Source organism: Vulpes vulpes, chromosome 5 (assembly GCF_048418805.1).
Source record: "Vulpes vulpes isolate BD-2025 chromosome 5, VulVul3, whole genome shotgun sequence".
Lineage (NCBI taxonomy): Eukaryota > Metazoa > Chordata > Mammalia > Carnivora > Canidae > Vulpes > Vulpes vulpes.
In genome coordinates this window covers 66,076,848-66,093,978 of record NC_132784.1, presented here as the reverse complement: position 1 = coordinate 66,093,978, position 17,131 = coordinate 66,076,848, and the positions used below count along the sequence as shown (strand labels likewise).

General features: G+C 41.5%; 1 protein-coding gene across 20 annotated transcripts in view; it reads left to right on the top strand.

Annotated features, from left to right (window-relative positions):
* The window catches only part of PC (pyruvate carboxylase), a 100,680-nt gene that overhangs the window by 7,982 nt on the left and 75,567 nt on the right, over positions 1 to 17,131 (top strand). For 4 of the 20 annotated variants that reach the window (XM_072758472.1, XM_072758475.1, XM_072758482.1 and 1 more), the window contains exon 3: positions 9,840 to 9,952. The exons of 10 other annotated variants lie outside the window; for them this stretch is intronic. The gene's annotated coding sequence lies outside the window, so the exon portion shown is untranslated. The remainder of the gene's footprint in view (positions 1 to 9,839; positions 9,953 to 17,131) is intronic. 6 more of the 20 variants (XM_072758480.1, XM_072758487.1, XM_072758488.1 and 3 more) reach the window with 3 other exon arrangements.

Below are 17,131 nucleotides of genomic sequence, written 5' to 3'. Positions count from 1 at the left end.
CTGAAGGTCAGACTAAGTGATTTGGTGAGTTTTAGGTGACTGGAATGTCAGGGTGAGGTTTGTGATGCAGGCCCCGGGGATCCCTGAAGGGACTTTCTGATTAATACTTGATTCCATTTGCAAACTTAACTCATTTGAAAATTGTCACTTGGGGATCCCTGGGTGGCGCAGCGGTTTAGCGCCTGCCTTTGGCCCAGGGCGTGATCCTGGAGACCCGGGATCGAATCCCATGTCGGGCTCCCGGTGCATGGAGCCTGCTTCTCCCTCTGCCTGTGTCTCTGCCTCTCTTTCTCTCTCTCTCTCTGTGTGACTATCATAAATAAATAAAAATTAAAAAAAAATTTATAAAAAAAATTAAAAAAAAGAAAATTATAACTTGAATTTATAAATTACATTCAACTTTCTTTAATTATTTTAATGCTTCCATTGTCTGCTTAACAAATATCCCTAATGCTTAAATAATTCCTGTAAATCTAATAAATTAAGCTGACAAATTTTCTTAAACATTCTTATGTTTTACCACTTGAAAGCTATTCTACTCACTTTATTGAGGTGTATTTAACATAAATTGCACATCTTTAGTGTACAGTGTATGTTTTCACATATGTATACTCTTGTGAAACCTTAACCACACTTAAGATAATAAACACATCGGGGATCCCTGGGTGGCTCAGCGGTTTAGCACCTGCCTGTGGCCCAGGGCACGATCCTGGAGTCCTGGGATCGAGTCCCGCATCGGGCTCCCAGCATGGAGCCTGCTTCTCCCTCCTCCTGTGTCTCTGCCTCTCTCTCTCTCTATGTCTATCATAAATAAATAAATAAATAAATAAATAAATAAATAAATAAATAAATAAATCTTTAAAAAAAAAAAAGATAATGAACACATTCATCACCTCCCATATGTCCTCATGCCCCTTGGTAGTTCTTCCCTCCCACCCCTTTCTGCTTCCCCCAGCCCCAAGTAATCACTAAATTGCTTTCTGTTACTGTAGATTAGTTGACATCTTTTGGAATTTTACATTAGTGGAATCAGAGAGTATGTATCCTTTTTGGTTTGGCTTCTTTCACTCTGCATAATTTTTTGAGGTTTGTCCATGTTGTTGCATCCATCCGTAGTTCTTTCCCTTTTGCTTCAGAGTAGTATTCCATTATGTGGGTACCCCACAGTGTGTTTATTATCCATTCACCTGTTGTTGGTTGTTTCACTCATTTTCCAGGTTTTGGTGGTTCTAAATAAAGCTGTTATAAATGTTTGTGTACAAGTCTTTGTGTGGATATCTTTCCTTTTCTCTTGGGTAGACATGTAAGAGTGGAGTGGCTAGATCATATGGTAGGCATGTGTGTAACTTGAACTTGCCCAACCTTCTTCCAAAGTGGCTGTACCATTTTACATTCCCACCAGCTGTGTATGAGAGCTCCAGGCTCTCCACACCTCACTGATACTGGATATGGTCAGTCTTTTACATTTTAGGCATTCTAAAAGATGTGTATTCATGTTTTGTGGTTCCAGTGTGAATTTCTTTTGTCACTATTGATGTTGGGCATATTTGAGCTTATTTGTCATCTGCCATACTAATTTTAAACTTAATAAAATTCCTGCTTAAAATTGTGTCTGAACCAATTACTCAGTTACATATGTTAATTGGGAATCTTGAGACTAACTCGTTATTCTGAACAGACTGAATTCCCTTGAATTAAAGTACATAGAATAATAGATATGTACAGATTTCTTTTTCTTTTCTTTTCTTTTCTTTTCTTTTCTTTTCTTTTCTTTTCTTTTCTTTTCTTTTCTTTTCTTTTCTTTTCTTTTCTTTTCTTGATTTTATTTATTTATTCATGAGAGATACAGAGAGATAGAGGCAAAGATACAGGCAGAAGGAGAAGCAGGCTCCATGCAGGGAGCCCGATGTGGGACTTGATCCCAGGACTCTGGGATCACGCCCTGAGCCAAAGGCAGACGCTCAACTGCTGAGCCACCCAGGCGTCCCAATAACATACAGATTTCTTTTCTTTTCTTTTCTTTTTTTTTTTTCTCTCTCTTTTTTTTTTATTTATTTATGATATGATAGTCACATAGAGAGAGAGAGAGAGAGAGAGAGGCAGAGACACAGGCAGAGGGAGAAGCAGGCTCCATGCACCGGGAGCCCGATGTGGGATTCGATCCCGTGTCTCCAGGATCGCGCCCTGGGCCAAAGGCAGGCGCCAAACCGCTGCGCCACCCAGGGATCCCAACATACAGATTTCTTAACACAAAACTATAAATACTGTGGTTTTTATTTTCTTGGGCATATTTATTCTTAATGCTTTATCTTCCTGGAATTAGAGAATCTTGCCTAACAAAGAAATCATGCTGTGATTTCAAACTGTAGTAAGTTACTTTCCTAAACAACTTGAGGAGTTTCTCAACTAGATGATATTTCTTTATAACTCAAGAGATCCTAGCCAGGATAAAATTAGTTCTTTTTCTTTCAGTCCAACTGCTAGGCAGAGCCCTGATTCATTGCTGTTTTGCCCCCAAATGGGGATAGTCTCGCAGCCCATATGTCCCAGATTGAAGCATCACATTATCTAATCCTCTTCCCATGAAACTCTGCACTTTACCACCCAGGCTGCCATACTATATGACTGGATCACTAGATTCAATTAGCCTATTTAAGGCTTCATTTCTCATATACTATGGTCACAAAATAGGTGGAATTAAAGTACGAAATAGGTGGAGTTGAGATTCTGTGTACTTCCAAGGCTTTGTTAGACCAAGGAATAGCTGTAAAATCAGGTCAGTGACCCAGCAGTGCGAAAATTTGAGTCTTGGTCTTCGGAGTCTAGGTCTAACATTCTATCCCCTAACCATCCCCCCGGCTTCCATTTCTTACATCTTCTCAAATGAAGAGAAAGGGAATCTGGTACTTCAGAGACTGGTGATTTCTGGTCAGGCTTGATTACCAAGAAATCCTGGTACCAAGAACCCATGCCTGCCTTTTTCCTTTTCTTCAGTTCACCTTCCTGGAAATATTAAGAACCCTGGCTTTTCCCGACCTTACAGTGGAGAGCTACCAATCTCTTTGGAGGGGCCATTACCATCAAATTCTATTTATAGATTTGATGTTAGGTGATAAATGGATGTGGACTTGCATTCCCATCCTGGTCACTAGGTGGGGCCTCAGGAAACTTGTGGGTGATTAGTGGGACCTGGTTGAAAATTATTAATGCAGCCTGACCTCTCCTGTGATGGCCAATGCTGACGTCACCCCACGTGAGTAAGAATGAAGGTCTGTGGAGTTCCAAGAAAAGGAAATTTGAGTGGGGGACTGTCTTAGATTTCCGCTCTGCAGTCTGAAATACAGTCTTTACCTTTGGCTCTGAGATTCCCCTTCAGGTGGTGAAGCAGCACTGTGTGATAATAAAGAGTATATTGATGATGGCAGTGAATCACTGAGTTAGCAGAATCTCTGTTCAGAGAGGGAGGAAGATGTGCTCCACCGTGGGGCAGGACATAAATGGCAGAGGATATATAGAAGATCACACCTAAAACTTAATGTAAATAAACAGCACTTGACATAGCAATTCCAGTTCTAGATATGTAACCTAAAGTATAATGGGGCAAGCACACAAACTGGGCTGTTCAGATCAGCATTTTTATAGCAGAAAATGGGAAACTGGGGCACCTGGCTGGCTCAGTTGGTGGAGCATGCAACTCTTGATCTTGAGGTTGGGAGTTTGAGCCCTACACTGGGTGTAGAGATTACTTAAAAATAAATCTTTAAAAAGGAAAAAAAAAAGAAAATGGGAAACCAAAATGTACATCAAAAAGTATTGTTACATATGCAGTCTGTTCAATGTCTATATAATGCAGCTTTAAAAATAGCCCATGTACCCTAATCAAACTGTTGCTCTAAATTTGTTACCCTAGAACAAGATGTGTTTATTTGAGAAAGGTATATTATAAAACAGAATGTATAACATCTTTTTGGTTATTTTGAAATGCTATACCAACATTTTTTTCCTGGATGCTGGAATTATAAAATTATGTGTTTAAATTGTTTTGTTTTGCTGTGTCTTTTAATTTTGAATAATCAGCTTTAAAAATGTTGTGTGAATCCGAGAAACCACCACGGAGCCGACACCGATGCAAGTGCACGAGCGTTTATTAGCAAGCTCGAGCTTGCGTCCAAGTGTGCCCGACACAGCGGAGCAGGGACTTGGACCTTGAAGTGGGTTACAGCTGGGTTTTTTATAGGCTGGTCTAGGGGATTTTCAGAAGGGGTGGAAGAATTTCTCCAAGTTCTGTGTACATTCTGATGTGGGGCTTTCAAGGGCATTGAGCTCTGTTCTCATTCTTTTTTTTTTTTTTTTAATTTTTTTTTAATTTACCTATGATAGTCATACAGAGAGAGAGAGAGAGAGAGAGGCAGAGACATAGGCAGAGGGAGAAGCAGGCTCCATGCACCGGGAGCCCGACGTGGGATTCGATCCCGGGTCTCCAGGATCGCGCCCTGGGCCAAAGGCAGGCGCTAAACTGCTGCGCCACCCAGGGATCCCCTGTTCTCATTCGTATATGAGACTTTCTACCATGGGCATGGGCTCTGTTGTCTTTCTGATATGGGATTACCTGCCGAGGACATTGAGGACATTCTGCAGTTTTTCCCATAAAGTTCAGCTCTTATTCACAGGGGCCTAAGATGGCTGTACTTGTGCTAATGCTAAACTTTAGGTGGGATGGCCTTAATTTTTCTTGGCCTCCACAAAAAAGAAATAGAAGGGTGTAATTTATAATACTATGTGGGACATAAGATCAGGGATAGTGTTTAATTATCAGACTTCCTCTCTTTTACCTCAGTTCTCCAACAAATTGTTTAGGGGGATGAAAACCACTTTCTAAGTGCCATACAAGATATAGATTCCTGGGGAATAGTGGAATAAAGACTTCTTAAAAGATGCTTCTCTCTAAAGAAATGAAAAAAATTGGCAAAAATTGTAAAAATAATCTTTTTCAGAACTCTGGAAATTAAAGGCTTGCAGCAATCCAAGGAACATTTACTCAAGAGAAATGACTAAATCTTATTTTCCACAGAAATTATGAGTTCTGCAAAGAAACAGAGAATGGCACATGCATAGGAAAAGCTGCCAAAGGAAACTGTATTCAAGGAAGCTCAGATGTTGGACTTTTATAAAGACTTTAAATCAGCTATGTTAAAACATGTCTAAAAAACTAAGTATGAGAACAGTGCCTCAGCAAATAGAAATGATAGAAATTATAAAAAAAAAAAAAAAAAAAAAAAAGGGCAGCCCCCGTAGCCCAGCAGTTTGGCGCCGCCTTCGGCCTGGGGTATGATCCTGGAGACCCGGGATCAAGTCCCATGTCAGGCTCCCTGCATGGAGCCTGCTTCTCTCCCTCTCCCTCTGCCTGTGTCTCTGCCTCTCTCTCTCTGTCTTTGATGAATAAATTTTAAAAAAATCTTAAAATTACTAAAAAAAGAACCAGAAAGAAGTTCGGGAGTTGAAAAATACAATAGCTAAAATGAAGAACTCACTAGAGGGTCTTAATAGCCGAATAAAGCAGGCAGAAGAATCTGTGAACTTGAAGATGGGTCATTGAGATTATCCATTCAGAGGAACGGAAGGGAGCAAGAATGAAGGAAAATGAACAGAGCCTCAGACACCTGCACAACACCATCAAGCCTATCAGCATTATTACACAACAAAAATTCAACAGTAAATTGGAAGATCTCATTGGCTTTATTAAATGATTCATGAATCTGGCAGCATCCCAACTAGCAAGTAGAGGAGAGCTCTGAGGAGTGGTACCAGGTATTTAAAAGAAGGTATTTATAGGAGGGGGTGGGTGAGGCAAGGAGTTATTAGCAGAATAAAAGAAGAAATTGTTCCAGATCAGTCACCTTACCTTAGGTGATCTTATTAGATGGATTACGTTATCTTTCTCTGGGGGATGGTAAGACCCAGAAGACAGATTACCTCTTTGGTGCTGACCAGCATATTCTAGATTGATTGGTTTAAGATTCCAATCCTAGAGAATTTGAAACTGCAATTATTATTATTTATTTTTTAAAAATATTTTATTTATTTATTCATGAGTGAGAGTGAGAGTGAGTCACACAGAGTGAGAGAGAGAGAGGCAGAGGGAGAAGCAGGCAACACGCAGGAAGCCCAACGTGTGACTTGATCCTGGGTCTCCAGGATCAGGCCCTGGGCCAAAGGCGGCGCTAAACCCCTGAGCCACCCAGGCTGCCCTGGCTGAGCCACCCGGGCTGCTCTCCATTTCCATTTTAAAGTAAGCTCTACTTAGGTTGAGTAGATGGGGCTTGAACTCAACCTCAAGACCAAGAGTCGCACATTCTACCCACTAAGCCAGCCAGGCATCCCTGTGGCTTTCTGGTAAAGTGTGTACATAATGAGTCCTAGCAGGAGAGGATGGAGAGAAAGGGGCAGAACAAATATTTGAAGAAATAATGGCCAAAAGCTTCCTAAATTTGATGAAAAACAGTAATTTACGTACCCAAGAGGCTCAGCAAACTCCAAATAGGGAAACTCAAAGAAAGCCACATTTAGGCATCTCATAAAGAATCTTTAAAGCAGCACTTAAGCAACTCATCACAAACAAGGAATCTTTGATAAGATTAAGAGCTCATTTCTCCCTGCAAACCACAGAGGTCAGAGGCAGTGGGATGAACACAGGTACGGAGAGGCAAACTTTCAATGTATTTGACGTTTGAGTCTGAGAGAGCTTGGATCTCTTCTGTCATCAGGGACAACATATCAGTTTAATCCTTAAATAACAATTACTTGAGGTCTTTTCACACTTATTCTGCAAGAAGTCTGTCTTTTACCATGTTCCCCTCCCGAAGTATTTCTAGAAATACCTAAGGAATGCTTATTCTGTGTTCTACCAAACCTAGAACGTAATAGGCCCCCCAAAATATTTGTTAAATGAATGAAACCTGTCTGGGTTGCTTCCTTCTTTGGTCAGCTGTCTATCCACTCTTGTGTGTGTCATCTCATTCTCCCTGTCTAAGGGTTATTATACCATTTTGCCTGAAACATGCAGACTAACCAGTTTAATAACTTTGAAAAACAGCATTTAAAAATATTACTGGACATTTTACAAAATTTTACTGACTGCTTGTGGATAGCAGAATGGAATTACAATACAGAAAAAAAGAAAGTTTTGAAAAATAGAACAGTTGCTGTAACCTAATAGTGGCAGCTTCTCCCCTGACCATTAGTCATCAGGTTTCACCAAATATTGGGGGCTAATCATGATCAGCACTTCCCAGGATACCATGGAACATCATCTGCTGATGTTCTATTGTTTCTCTTGGTAACACTCCTCATATATGTACAGCACTTTACAGTTTCATCATTTCATTGGATAGTCCTCACAGACACTGGTCAGGATCATGGTTTCACTGTTTATGAATGATAGATCAGAGATTGGAGGGGTTCAGTGACTCAGCCAGCTCTGCCAGGAAGCTTTGAAAGCAACAACTTAACTCCTGGCATTGAGACCTTCCTGCTGTCACACAGGATTAGAATGTGATGTGGCCGTGTCACAGTGTAAGGGCTGAAGAGATCACTCCGAAACTCAGTCTTTCCTACTTTAGTTCATCAACTCTTCATGGGGGTTTGCAGCTCCTCCCATAGGAGCCATTTGTTGTCACTGGACTTTGGCCAACCGGGAGCCTTCACTCAGGGCTGGGGGCTCCTCCCTGCCATAAGGCCAAAGGCAGGGCCATCTCTACAAGACTTGAAGGTTTTGCTCCACCTGCCAGGCTTTCGACTGTTCTTTTCCAGCTGGTTTGCAAAGCCACTGTTTGTGTTTTTACTGACCCAATTCATATTTCCCTTTCCCTCCCTTTTTATCTCTGATAGTAACGGCAGTTGAATATTTGGCAGAATACATTCCCCATGACCTAAGCCTACAGATGTTTCACAGTTGAATGGTTTGAGAAAGGCAAAGGTTATGATTGTGAGGTGTTCCAAGAAATTGTTCTTTCCTCAGGTGTTTGCTGTGCATCTGTGGCAGGCATTGCTCTTTACTAAATACTGTAGGGCTATAGGAGGATCTGACAATGCTGTGGCCCTTGCCTTTGGTTGTGTATCCCATGGCTCGGGAGAGAAAATGCATGCGTGTGCTGGGGCAAAATACAGGCTCGCTCAAGTAGTGCCTGTTAAGGAGGAAGCATTATAACTCCTCCCCCCTGAGGGCTGCTTCTGTCAGGTGAGCTGCCCAATGCAGGCAGTTCCCAGAGAAGTGGTTAAGAGCAGGGCTCTGGAGTCAGGCAGTCAGGAGTGGAGTTTGGGTTTGGCCCTTTACCAGTCCTGTCACTCTGGTAGTTTCCTGAACTCCTGGGAGGCTTGGTTTCCTCATCTATAAAATAGAGGCAGTGAAACCATCCTCACAGGGCCGTTGGGGGAATTAAACGAAATCACTTTTTAAAGTGGCACCCAGCAGACACATCATCATAGTGGCTGTGTTGATGGTGCTAGTGGATAGGAGCCACAGGGGGAACATGTTATAGAGTGGAAGACAGGAGGTGGGAGGCCTGCACTTTGAGGGGGACTGTGTCAGGTGGGTGGCCACACAGGAGGGACTTCTTGGGAGAGCTGTCCCAGAGACAAGGGGGTCATATTTAGGCTGGCAGAGAGTGTGGTGCCTAAGTGGGGGAATCTCTCCCCATCAGAGGAAGGCCTCCAGATGTGGGGTGGAGGCTGGGTGGTAAAAGGATTTGTTCGAGGCAGAACAAAGGAGATAGCACTTTATAGAATGCAGCAAGGTAGCAGAGGACAGGGCAGCAGAGCAGAGATGCAGCGAGGCATTGGTTAGGGGCTGTTGGAATTCTCCCTTTTTTGGTAACTATGCCAAGCTGTGGTTGCAAGTAACCCATTGGTTAGTTAGGGCCTATGGATATTTTGAGGTGAGTCACCAGAAGGGCCTGTGGGCCCTTTCTACATTCCATCGCTCAAGCCTGTTTGCCTAAAAGCCACCTCTACAGAGAGGAGAGGACAGCATCCAGGTGGTGGCACATGGAGAAAAGTCATGATGATAACAAGAGCCATGCATTGGGAAGGGTGATGCCCCACCCTCACTGGTGGGAGGAAGATGATGGAAGCCCTGTGAGGATGGAGATTTGTGCCTGTTAGGTTCACTGCTGAACCCACAGGACTCTGTGCTTAGGAAACTTGTTGAAAGAATGGCTCCTGTTGGGGGAATTCTTTCTGTGATGCCCAGCAGCCTGCTGGGATCTGAGAAATGAGAAACCTCTGAGATGCTTGAGCAGACAACCACCCACAGATGAATGGGGTTTTGAAAAACTCTTCTGGAAGTAGCGTGGTGACTGGCCCAGAATGGGGAGAGGCAGGTCGTCAGGGTGGGAGACCAGCTCTGAGAGGCAGTCGTTGTGACTCAGACATCCCTGATGTACGCATGGACTGGATCAGGTGGCAATGGGCAGGAAGAAGCAAATACAGAGTGCTAGAGAAGAAAGGTTACCATGGGTGGAGTGCAGAAAGGACTTAGCACGAATTTTCAACTCTGCCTCCACCTTGAGATGCAGAGCTGGGAAAGCATCCTCATTCCTCAAGCTGAAGAGACTAACTGGACAGGCATAGAAATAGGGAATTGGAATGGAATGCGGTGTTTGGACTGGGCTGTTAAGCCTAACTCACAATTTCCTGAGAAAATTGAGTTTGCTTGAGACCAGAGCAGCTAGTCTGAAGACGTATCTGGAGAAAACATCTAGAGAGAGATCAAGCAGAGTCCTCTTAATTCCTGAATCTTTCTAACTGTTGCCTCATAGGACTGTTCCTTTTCTCCCTCTTAGAGCAGGTGCTACTGACAGTGTCTGGGTGAGAGACCGCATATCGTCTGCCTGGTGAGCCTCCCAGAGCCCCTTGCTGCTTGGTTAGGTGGACTGGCAGGAGGAACCGCTTCCAGGTACTTGGAGCTTTCCCTTTACTTCCAAGGCAGGGCAGGTGGAAGCTGAAACTGCCTGCCAGCACTGGGACTTAGTCTAAGCAAAACAGTGTATTTGTGGAGGTTAAATTTGAATGGTTTACTTTTTTACTTTTTTTTTTTTTTTTTTTTTGTAAAAATGTGAGGTGAGGGAGGCATTTTGGAGAGGAGGATCCTTCCTCCTAGCACACTCAGAATATGCATTTATAACTCTGGTTTCTGTTCTTCCAACTGCTTTGTTTTCATGTTTCATGTGCTGGGGCTTTGGAATGGTATTTGGTGAGCAGAACAGACAGGTAGGGCACCTGCTGAGGACAGGGGAAGTCAATACATTGAGACTGGTCACCAGTGAGGGGATGGTATGCTTTCCCTTCTAAGCAAAGCTCTGAGTCTAATCCTGCAGCCGACTTCTCTGTTGTTTTTACAACTCTGAGTCTGTTTTCTTCTCTATCCTAGCTCGCTTCTCCGAAAGGCGAGAATATAGCTTAAAGAGGTTTTATTCCCCAGGAAGCAGATGAAGGGTCTATCTAGGGCAGAGGGCAAATACAGCCATTCCTAGCAGATTTATGGTCCCAGGAGGACATTTCCCACAGGAGCCACTGTTTTTCTGAGATTTTTGTCCCAGATCAGCCAGCCAAGCAGAGTACACGCAAGGTTCCAGTCATTGATAGGTTCCCATTCAAAGATCTCTCGTGGTGTTTAACCACAGCACTGTAGACACTAAATGTTTGGTGTTTTTTCCTAACACCAACCAGGTTTCTGACTCTCTGATACTAACTGAGTGTCCTACAGTTTGAGTTCTGACACTAACCACATGGAGTTAGTGCAGACTCCATGGGTTGACGGCTCAATTGCACAAGATTACCTCCAGTTCAGACGCCAGTCACAAGTGCCAGGCTGCCATCTGTACTTCTGACCGACTGGCTGTAAATAGGGGGGCTCCCAAGACGATTTCCTTGGGTTTGATAATTTACTATAATGGCTCACAGAACCCAGGGAGACACTTTACTTATGTTTACTGACTTATTTATTATGAAGGATACAAACGAACAGCCAGATGAAGGAGTACTTTGGGTAAAGTCCAGAAGTATCCTGAGCACAGGAACTTCTGTCTTCGTGGAGCTGGGGGGATGTCTACTTGAAGCTCTCTGAACTCTGTTGTTTAGGGTGTTTATGGAGGTTTCATAACATAAACATGATTGGTCATTGGTGATTAACTCAAGCTTTAGCCCCTCTCCCATTCCTAAAGGCCTAAGGGTGGGGCTGAAAAGGGCTTGTGAATAACAAAAGATGCCTCTCTCCTGTCACTCAGGAAATTCCAAGGGTTTTAGAACTTTTTATGCCAGAAACCTGAGAATAAGGGCCAAATTCATATTTATTATATTATAATATCATCAGGTCCTTGTGGGATTCTGGGCTTGGATGGGCTGGTGGACCCTTGCAGTGAAATCTTTGGGATGATGATGTGCCTTCCATCCTGGAAACAGGTCTGGTGGAACAGCTATGGATGAGTCAAAGAATGCCCAGGTGTGGCCCAGGCAGTGGCCCTAGAGGCACTACCCATGAACCTAAGTCTTTTTTTTTTTGTACCTGTTATTGGACTTCATTGGGTTTTAGGGACTGAGACAGCAGACCCCGATCCCTGAGCGCAGAAGGCTGAACCTAATAGTCTTACAACAAATTTACCAAGTGGTAAATCAAAGGGTTAGGCCTTAACTTAAAAAAAAAAAAAAAAAAAAAAAAGAAAAAAGTATGTATTTTAGCTGAGTAATACTTGGTTGGACTTGACATATATAAAAGACTTGGACTTGACATATATAAAAGCCTTGTTTTGTTCTTTTTTTCCTTGTAACGCTGTTCTGCTCCCTAGAAGCCACCTCTGGTTAAAGTATCTTGTCTATCCTTTTAGAGATGATGGGTCTGTTTAAAATATAAATCTATTTCTTTTCTTTTTTCCTCCTACACTCTCTGCTCCATGCTGTTTTCATCTATCATTGTGTTTTAGAAATCTTCCCATATCAGTACAGATGTCAGCTTCACTCTTTAATACCTGCATAACGTTCCATAGTTTCTTTCTTTCCTTCTTTTTTTTTTTTTTGCCATATGTTTACCACAAAATATATCACATAGAAGAGGTATTTAAAACATAGACACACACACACACACACACGTCAAAACAAAATAATGAACACCTATGTTTCCATCCCTCAGGTTAAGGAACAAAAAGGCTAGGACCATATAAATCTCCTATGTATAGCCCCACACCCCAATTGAAGAGCCTTACCCCCATAGCAGCTATTCTGTAATAATCATTCTCTTGATTTTCTTTTTCTTTTTTTTTTTTTTTTTAATTTTATTTACTTAGGGGCACCTGGGTAGCTCAGTGGTTGAGTGTCTGCCTTTGGCTTAAGGCATGATCCTGGATCTGGGGATCGAGTCCCGCATGGGGCTCCCTGTGAGGAGCCTGCTTCTCCTACTTATGTCTGCCCCTCTCTTTGTGTCTCTCGTGAATAAATAAATAAATAAAATCTTAAAAAAAGATTTATTTACTTAGAGAATCTCAAACAGACCCCCACTGAGTGTGGACCCAGAAGCAGGACTCGATCTCATGACCTTGAGATAATGGCCTGAGCCGAAATCCAAGAGTCGGCGTCTTGACAGACTGAGCTACCCAAGCACCCTGTCTCTTGATTTTCTCAAGAGTTTTAACCACCTGTGACCAATCTCTAAATAACTTACTGTCTAGTTTTGCCTATTTTTGAACATCTAGACATGGAGTCATACTGTAGACCTCTGACTCACTCAGTATTGTGTCTGTGATGTGTCCATGTGGATGCACCTAGCTCCCTTCATTTTCACTGTTCTGTAACTTTCCACTATATGAATGCACTACAGCGTATTGATCCTTTCCCCTGCCAAGAAGCCTTTGGTCTACTTTGATGTTTTTGCTCTGAAGAACAGCACTGCTGTGAATATTCTTGTCCATGGTTCCTGGTATACATGAGCACAAGTTTCACCAGGGAATACGTTAGGAGTGGAATTGCTGGCATGTCTGACCCTTCTAGCTTACGGGAAATTTTTCCAACATGGTTGTGATAATTTACCCTTCTTCCCATCAGCAGTATTAGAGCAATGTTTTCTGATCACCCATGTGGTAGGAATTTGGACTGCAAATCTTTGAGGGCTGTTTGTAACTACAAAAGGAGGGGGTTGTAACTACAACTTTTTTGTGTGTGTGGGGGGTTGTTGTTCTCCAACTGTTCAGTAACAGGGATTAAGACACTTTTTTTTTTTTTTTCAGATACCTCTTGCCAGTGAGGAGGTAGATAGGTTTATTTCTGGTTCACTCTCATGCAAAAAGAGTATCCTTTCAAAGTCCCAGCTGCATCTGTGTTAAGACCTCTATAGACTCCCCACCCTGTGTGGGCTCTGAGCTGTGCCCTTGTGTTTGTTGAAGCTTTGAAGGATCATCTGGTTCTGTAGATGCCCTCAGGGCAAAGGCTTCAGTGTTTGTCTCTCCTGGTTTCTTCCTCCACTTAGATTTTGATCTGAGTGTTCCTTATTTTCTTGCTAGCTTGTCAACACTTTTAAGAAGATTTTTAAAAATCAAGTTTTTTTTTTAATGAAAAAACAATTAAGAAATATATACAGGTATTTGTTCAGCATTTTTAGTTATTATCTGCAGGAGTCATGAATTAAAAAAAACAAACTCAAAATTCAACTGAGTAAATTTGAGGATTTAGTTGGTTTTATTTTGTGGCTCTTGACTCGAGCAGCATCTCATCTAGCAAGTAGAAAGGAGCTCTAAAGAGCTATACAAAATGGGCAAAAGGTGCAGGAACAAGGAAAGAACAGATTACCTCACCTTTCTTTGGGGGATGGAATGGGGTCTATTTGGCAGATAGATACCTCACTACTGCTGACAAAGAAAAGTCCAGATTGAGTGGTTTAAGATTACATTTCCGGGAGAGGTGGAACCTGCAACTAGGTTTGGTATTAAATCTTGGCTTACTGATGTGGGGCTTGGCACAAGTGATTCCATTTGGGGCCTGTTGTTTCGATTTTTCATCAGTGTTTATCTGACCCAGCTAGAAAAATTCTTGTTTAACTTTAAAGTAGTGCTTTTGAGGCAAGATCCTTTCATCCCTAGGATATGGCTCCCATTCTCATGGGTCTTTGGCTTTAACACTTGAAAATAAGACCACCAGCATCACAGTGATGTTATGGATATGGTTTGGGTCACTCCCCCAGAGCTGTAGTACTTTGATGATTGGGTCGAACCTGGAAATCTGACTTATTTTATTTTATTTTATTTTATTTTATTTTAATTAATTAATTAATTAATTTATTTATTTATTCATGAGAGATACAGAGAGAGACAGGCAGAGAGACACAGGCAATGGAAGAAGCAGGCTCTTCGCAGGACCCCGATGCAGGACTCGATTCCAGATCCTGGGATCATGACACGAGCTGAAGGCAACTGTCCAACCGCTGAGCCACCCAGGCGTCCCTGACTCACTCATTTTAAACTTATTTGCCATTGATTTGTCCTGGAAGGTACTTTGAATTTGTAATGGAAGATAGAATCCCTGGGGTCTGCCCTTCTCATTTTAAAGGCCTGTGGTTGGCCCATCTGTATCAAGTAAGTCTGGCTGAGGGCTAGGTCTACTCTGGCACTCACTACACAGCTAGGGTTGCTTAGAGAGCAGGAATAACACACAGGCAATTATTGATACCTGCCTTAATGGACTTTTAAAATGGTATGATCCCATTTTAAACTCTGGTCCCCCTTGTCTCTGGTTGCAGATTCCTGCTTTTGCATAGTTGCTTTTCCAAGTATTTTGCCCTTTTGATTTCTGAAATTCTCCATAATTTTCACATTTTTGCATTCCTGTGGAGACTGTGTGAATATCCCATTGTCATTCTACTGCTGCCAAATTGATCTTTTGTTTTAAACCTTTTTTTGTGGTGCCTGGGTGGCAGTTAGCTCAAGTCGTGATCTCAGGGATGTGAGATCAAGCCCTGCATCTGGCTCCATGCTGGTCATGGAGCCTGCTTGATACTCTTTTTCTCTCCCTCTCTCTCTCTTTCCCTCTGCACCTCCCCACACTTTCTCTCAAAAAATTAAATTTAAAAACACATTTAAAAAAAAAGATTTTACTTATTTATTCATGAGAGGCACAGAGAGAGAGAGAGAGACAGAGACACAGGCAGAGGGAGAAGCAGGCTCCATGCTGGGAACCTGACATGGAACTCGATCCCGGGTCTCCAGGATCACACCCCGGGCTGAAGGCTGTGCTAAACTGCTGAGCCACCCAGGCTGCCCATAAAAACCCATTTTTATAAGGTCCATCTATTGTCTGGATACTGAAGAAGCTACTTATTTTATTTTTCCTTTTTTTCTTATTGTGGTAAAATACACAGAACATGAAATTTGCCATCTTAATCATATTTAAATGTAAAGGTCAGTGGTATTAAGTATATTCACACTGTTGTGCAGCTGTCACCACCATCCAACCCCATAACTTTTTTCATCTTGTAAAAGTGAAACTCTGTTTCCATTAATCGATAACTTCAATTCTCCCCTCCCATATGTCTCAATTCTCCCTTCCCATATGTCTCCCCGCCCTGGAAACCACCATTATACTTTGTCTTTTCATATGCTTAGTGGTCTTTTTTGGAGAAATGTCTGATCAGGTCCTTTGCACATTTTTGAACTGGGTTGTTTTGTTGTTGAGTTTTAGGAGTCCTATCTATTCTGCATATCAGTCCTTTATTGGATATATTACTTGTAAGTATTTCTTCCATTCTGTAGGTTGCTTTTTTACTCTGGGAATATTGTCTTGTACAAAATATAAACATTTTCATGGAGTCTGATTTGTCTATTTTTTCTTTTCTTACCTGTGCTTTTGGTGTTATATCCAAGAAATCATTGCCAAGACTAATGGCATGAAGCTTTTTTCATGTTTCCTTCTAAGGGTTTTATTGTTTGGGGACTTACATTTAGGTCCTTGATCCATTTTGAGTTAACCTTTGCATCTGGTGTTAGGTAAGGGTCCAGCTTCATTCTTTTGCATGAAGATGTTGTTTTCCTAGCACCATTTGTTGAAAAGACTATCCTTTCCCTGTGCAGTGGACTTGGCATCTTTGTCGAAAATCCTTTGCTCATATATGTGAGTTTAATTCTGGGCTCTCACTTCTATTCCATTGTCTATATGTCTGTCTTTATGCCAGTACCACACTATTTTGATTACTGTGGCTTTGTGGTAGGTTTTAAAATCATTAAGTGTCAGTCCTCCAGTTTTATTCTTTTTGTTTTTCAAGATTATTTTAGCTATTTGGGGTCCCTTGAGATTCTGTATTAATTTTAGGATGGATTTTTCTATTTTTGAAAAAAAAATAGTCATTAGGATTTTGTTAGGAATTATATTGAATCTGTAGAACACGTAGGGTAATACTGACATTTTAACCATATTAAGTCTTCCAAACCATGAACACAGGATGTTTTCATTTATGTTTTCTCTAATTTCTTTCAGCAATGTGTTGTAGTTTTTATTGTACAAGTTTTTTACCTTCTTGATTAAGTTAATTCCTAAGTATTTTGTTCTTTTGAGGCTATTGTAAATGAAATTGTCTTTGTAATTTTCTTTTCAGATTGTTCATTGCTCATGTGTAAAGCAACTGACTTTTGTGTTTGCTTTGTATCCTGCTACCTAGCTGAATTTATTTATCCTAATAGCATTTTTGTGGTATCTTTTGTGTTTTCTACATATAAGATCATATCCTCTGCAAACAGAGATAACTTTACTTCCTTCTTTCTAAATTGTATGTTTTTGATTTCTTTTTATTGCATAATTGCTCTGGTTAGAACTTCCAGTACCATGTTGAACAGCGGTGGCAAAAGTGGGCAAGCATCCTTGCCTTGTTCCTGATCTTAGAGGAAAAGCTTTCAGTCTTTGACCATTGAGTATTATGTTTGCTGTGGGTTTTTCATATATAGCTTTAATTATGTGGAGGTAGTTTCTTTTTATTCCTGTTTCATTGAATGTTCATATCCTGAAAGGATGTTGGATTTTGTTAAATATTTTTTCTGCATCAATTGAGATGATCAATTGTTTTTTTTCCTCCATCATTTTGTTGATGTGGCCTATTACATGGATT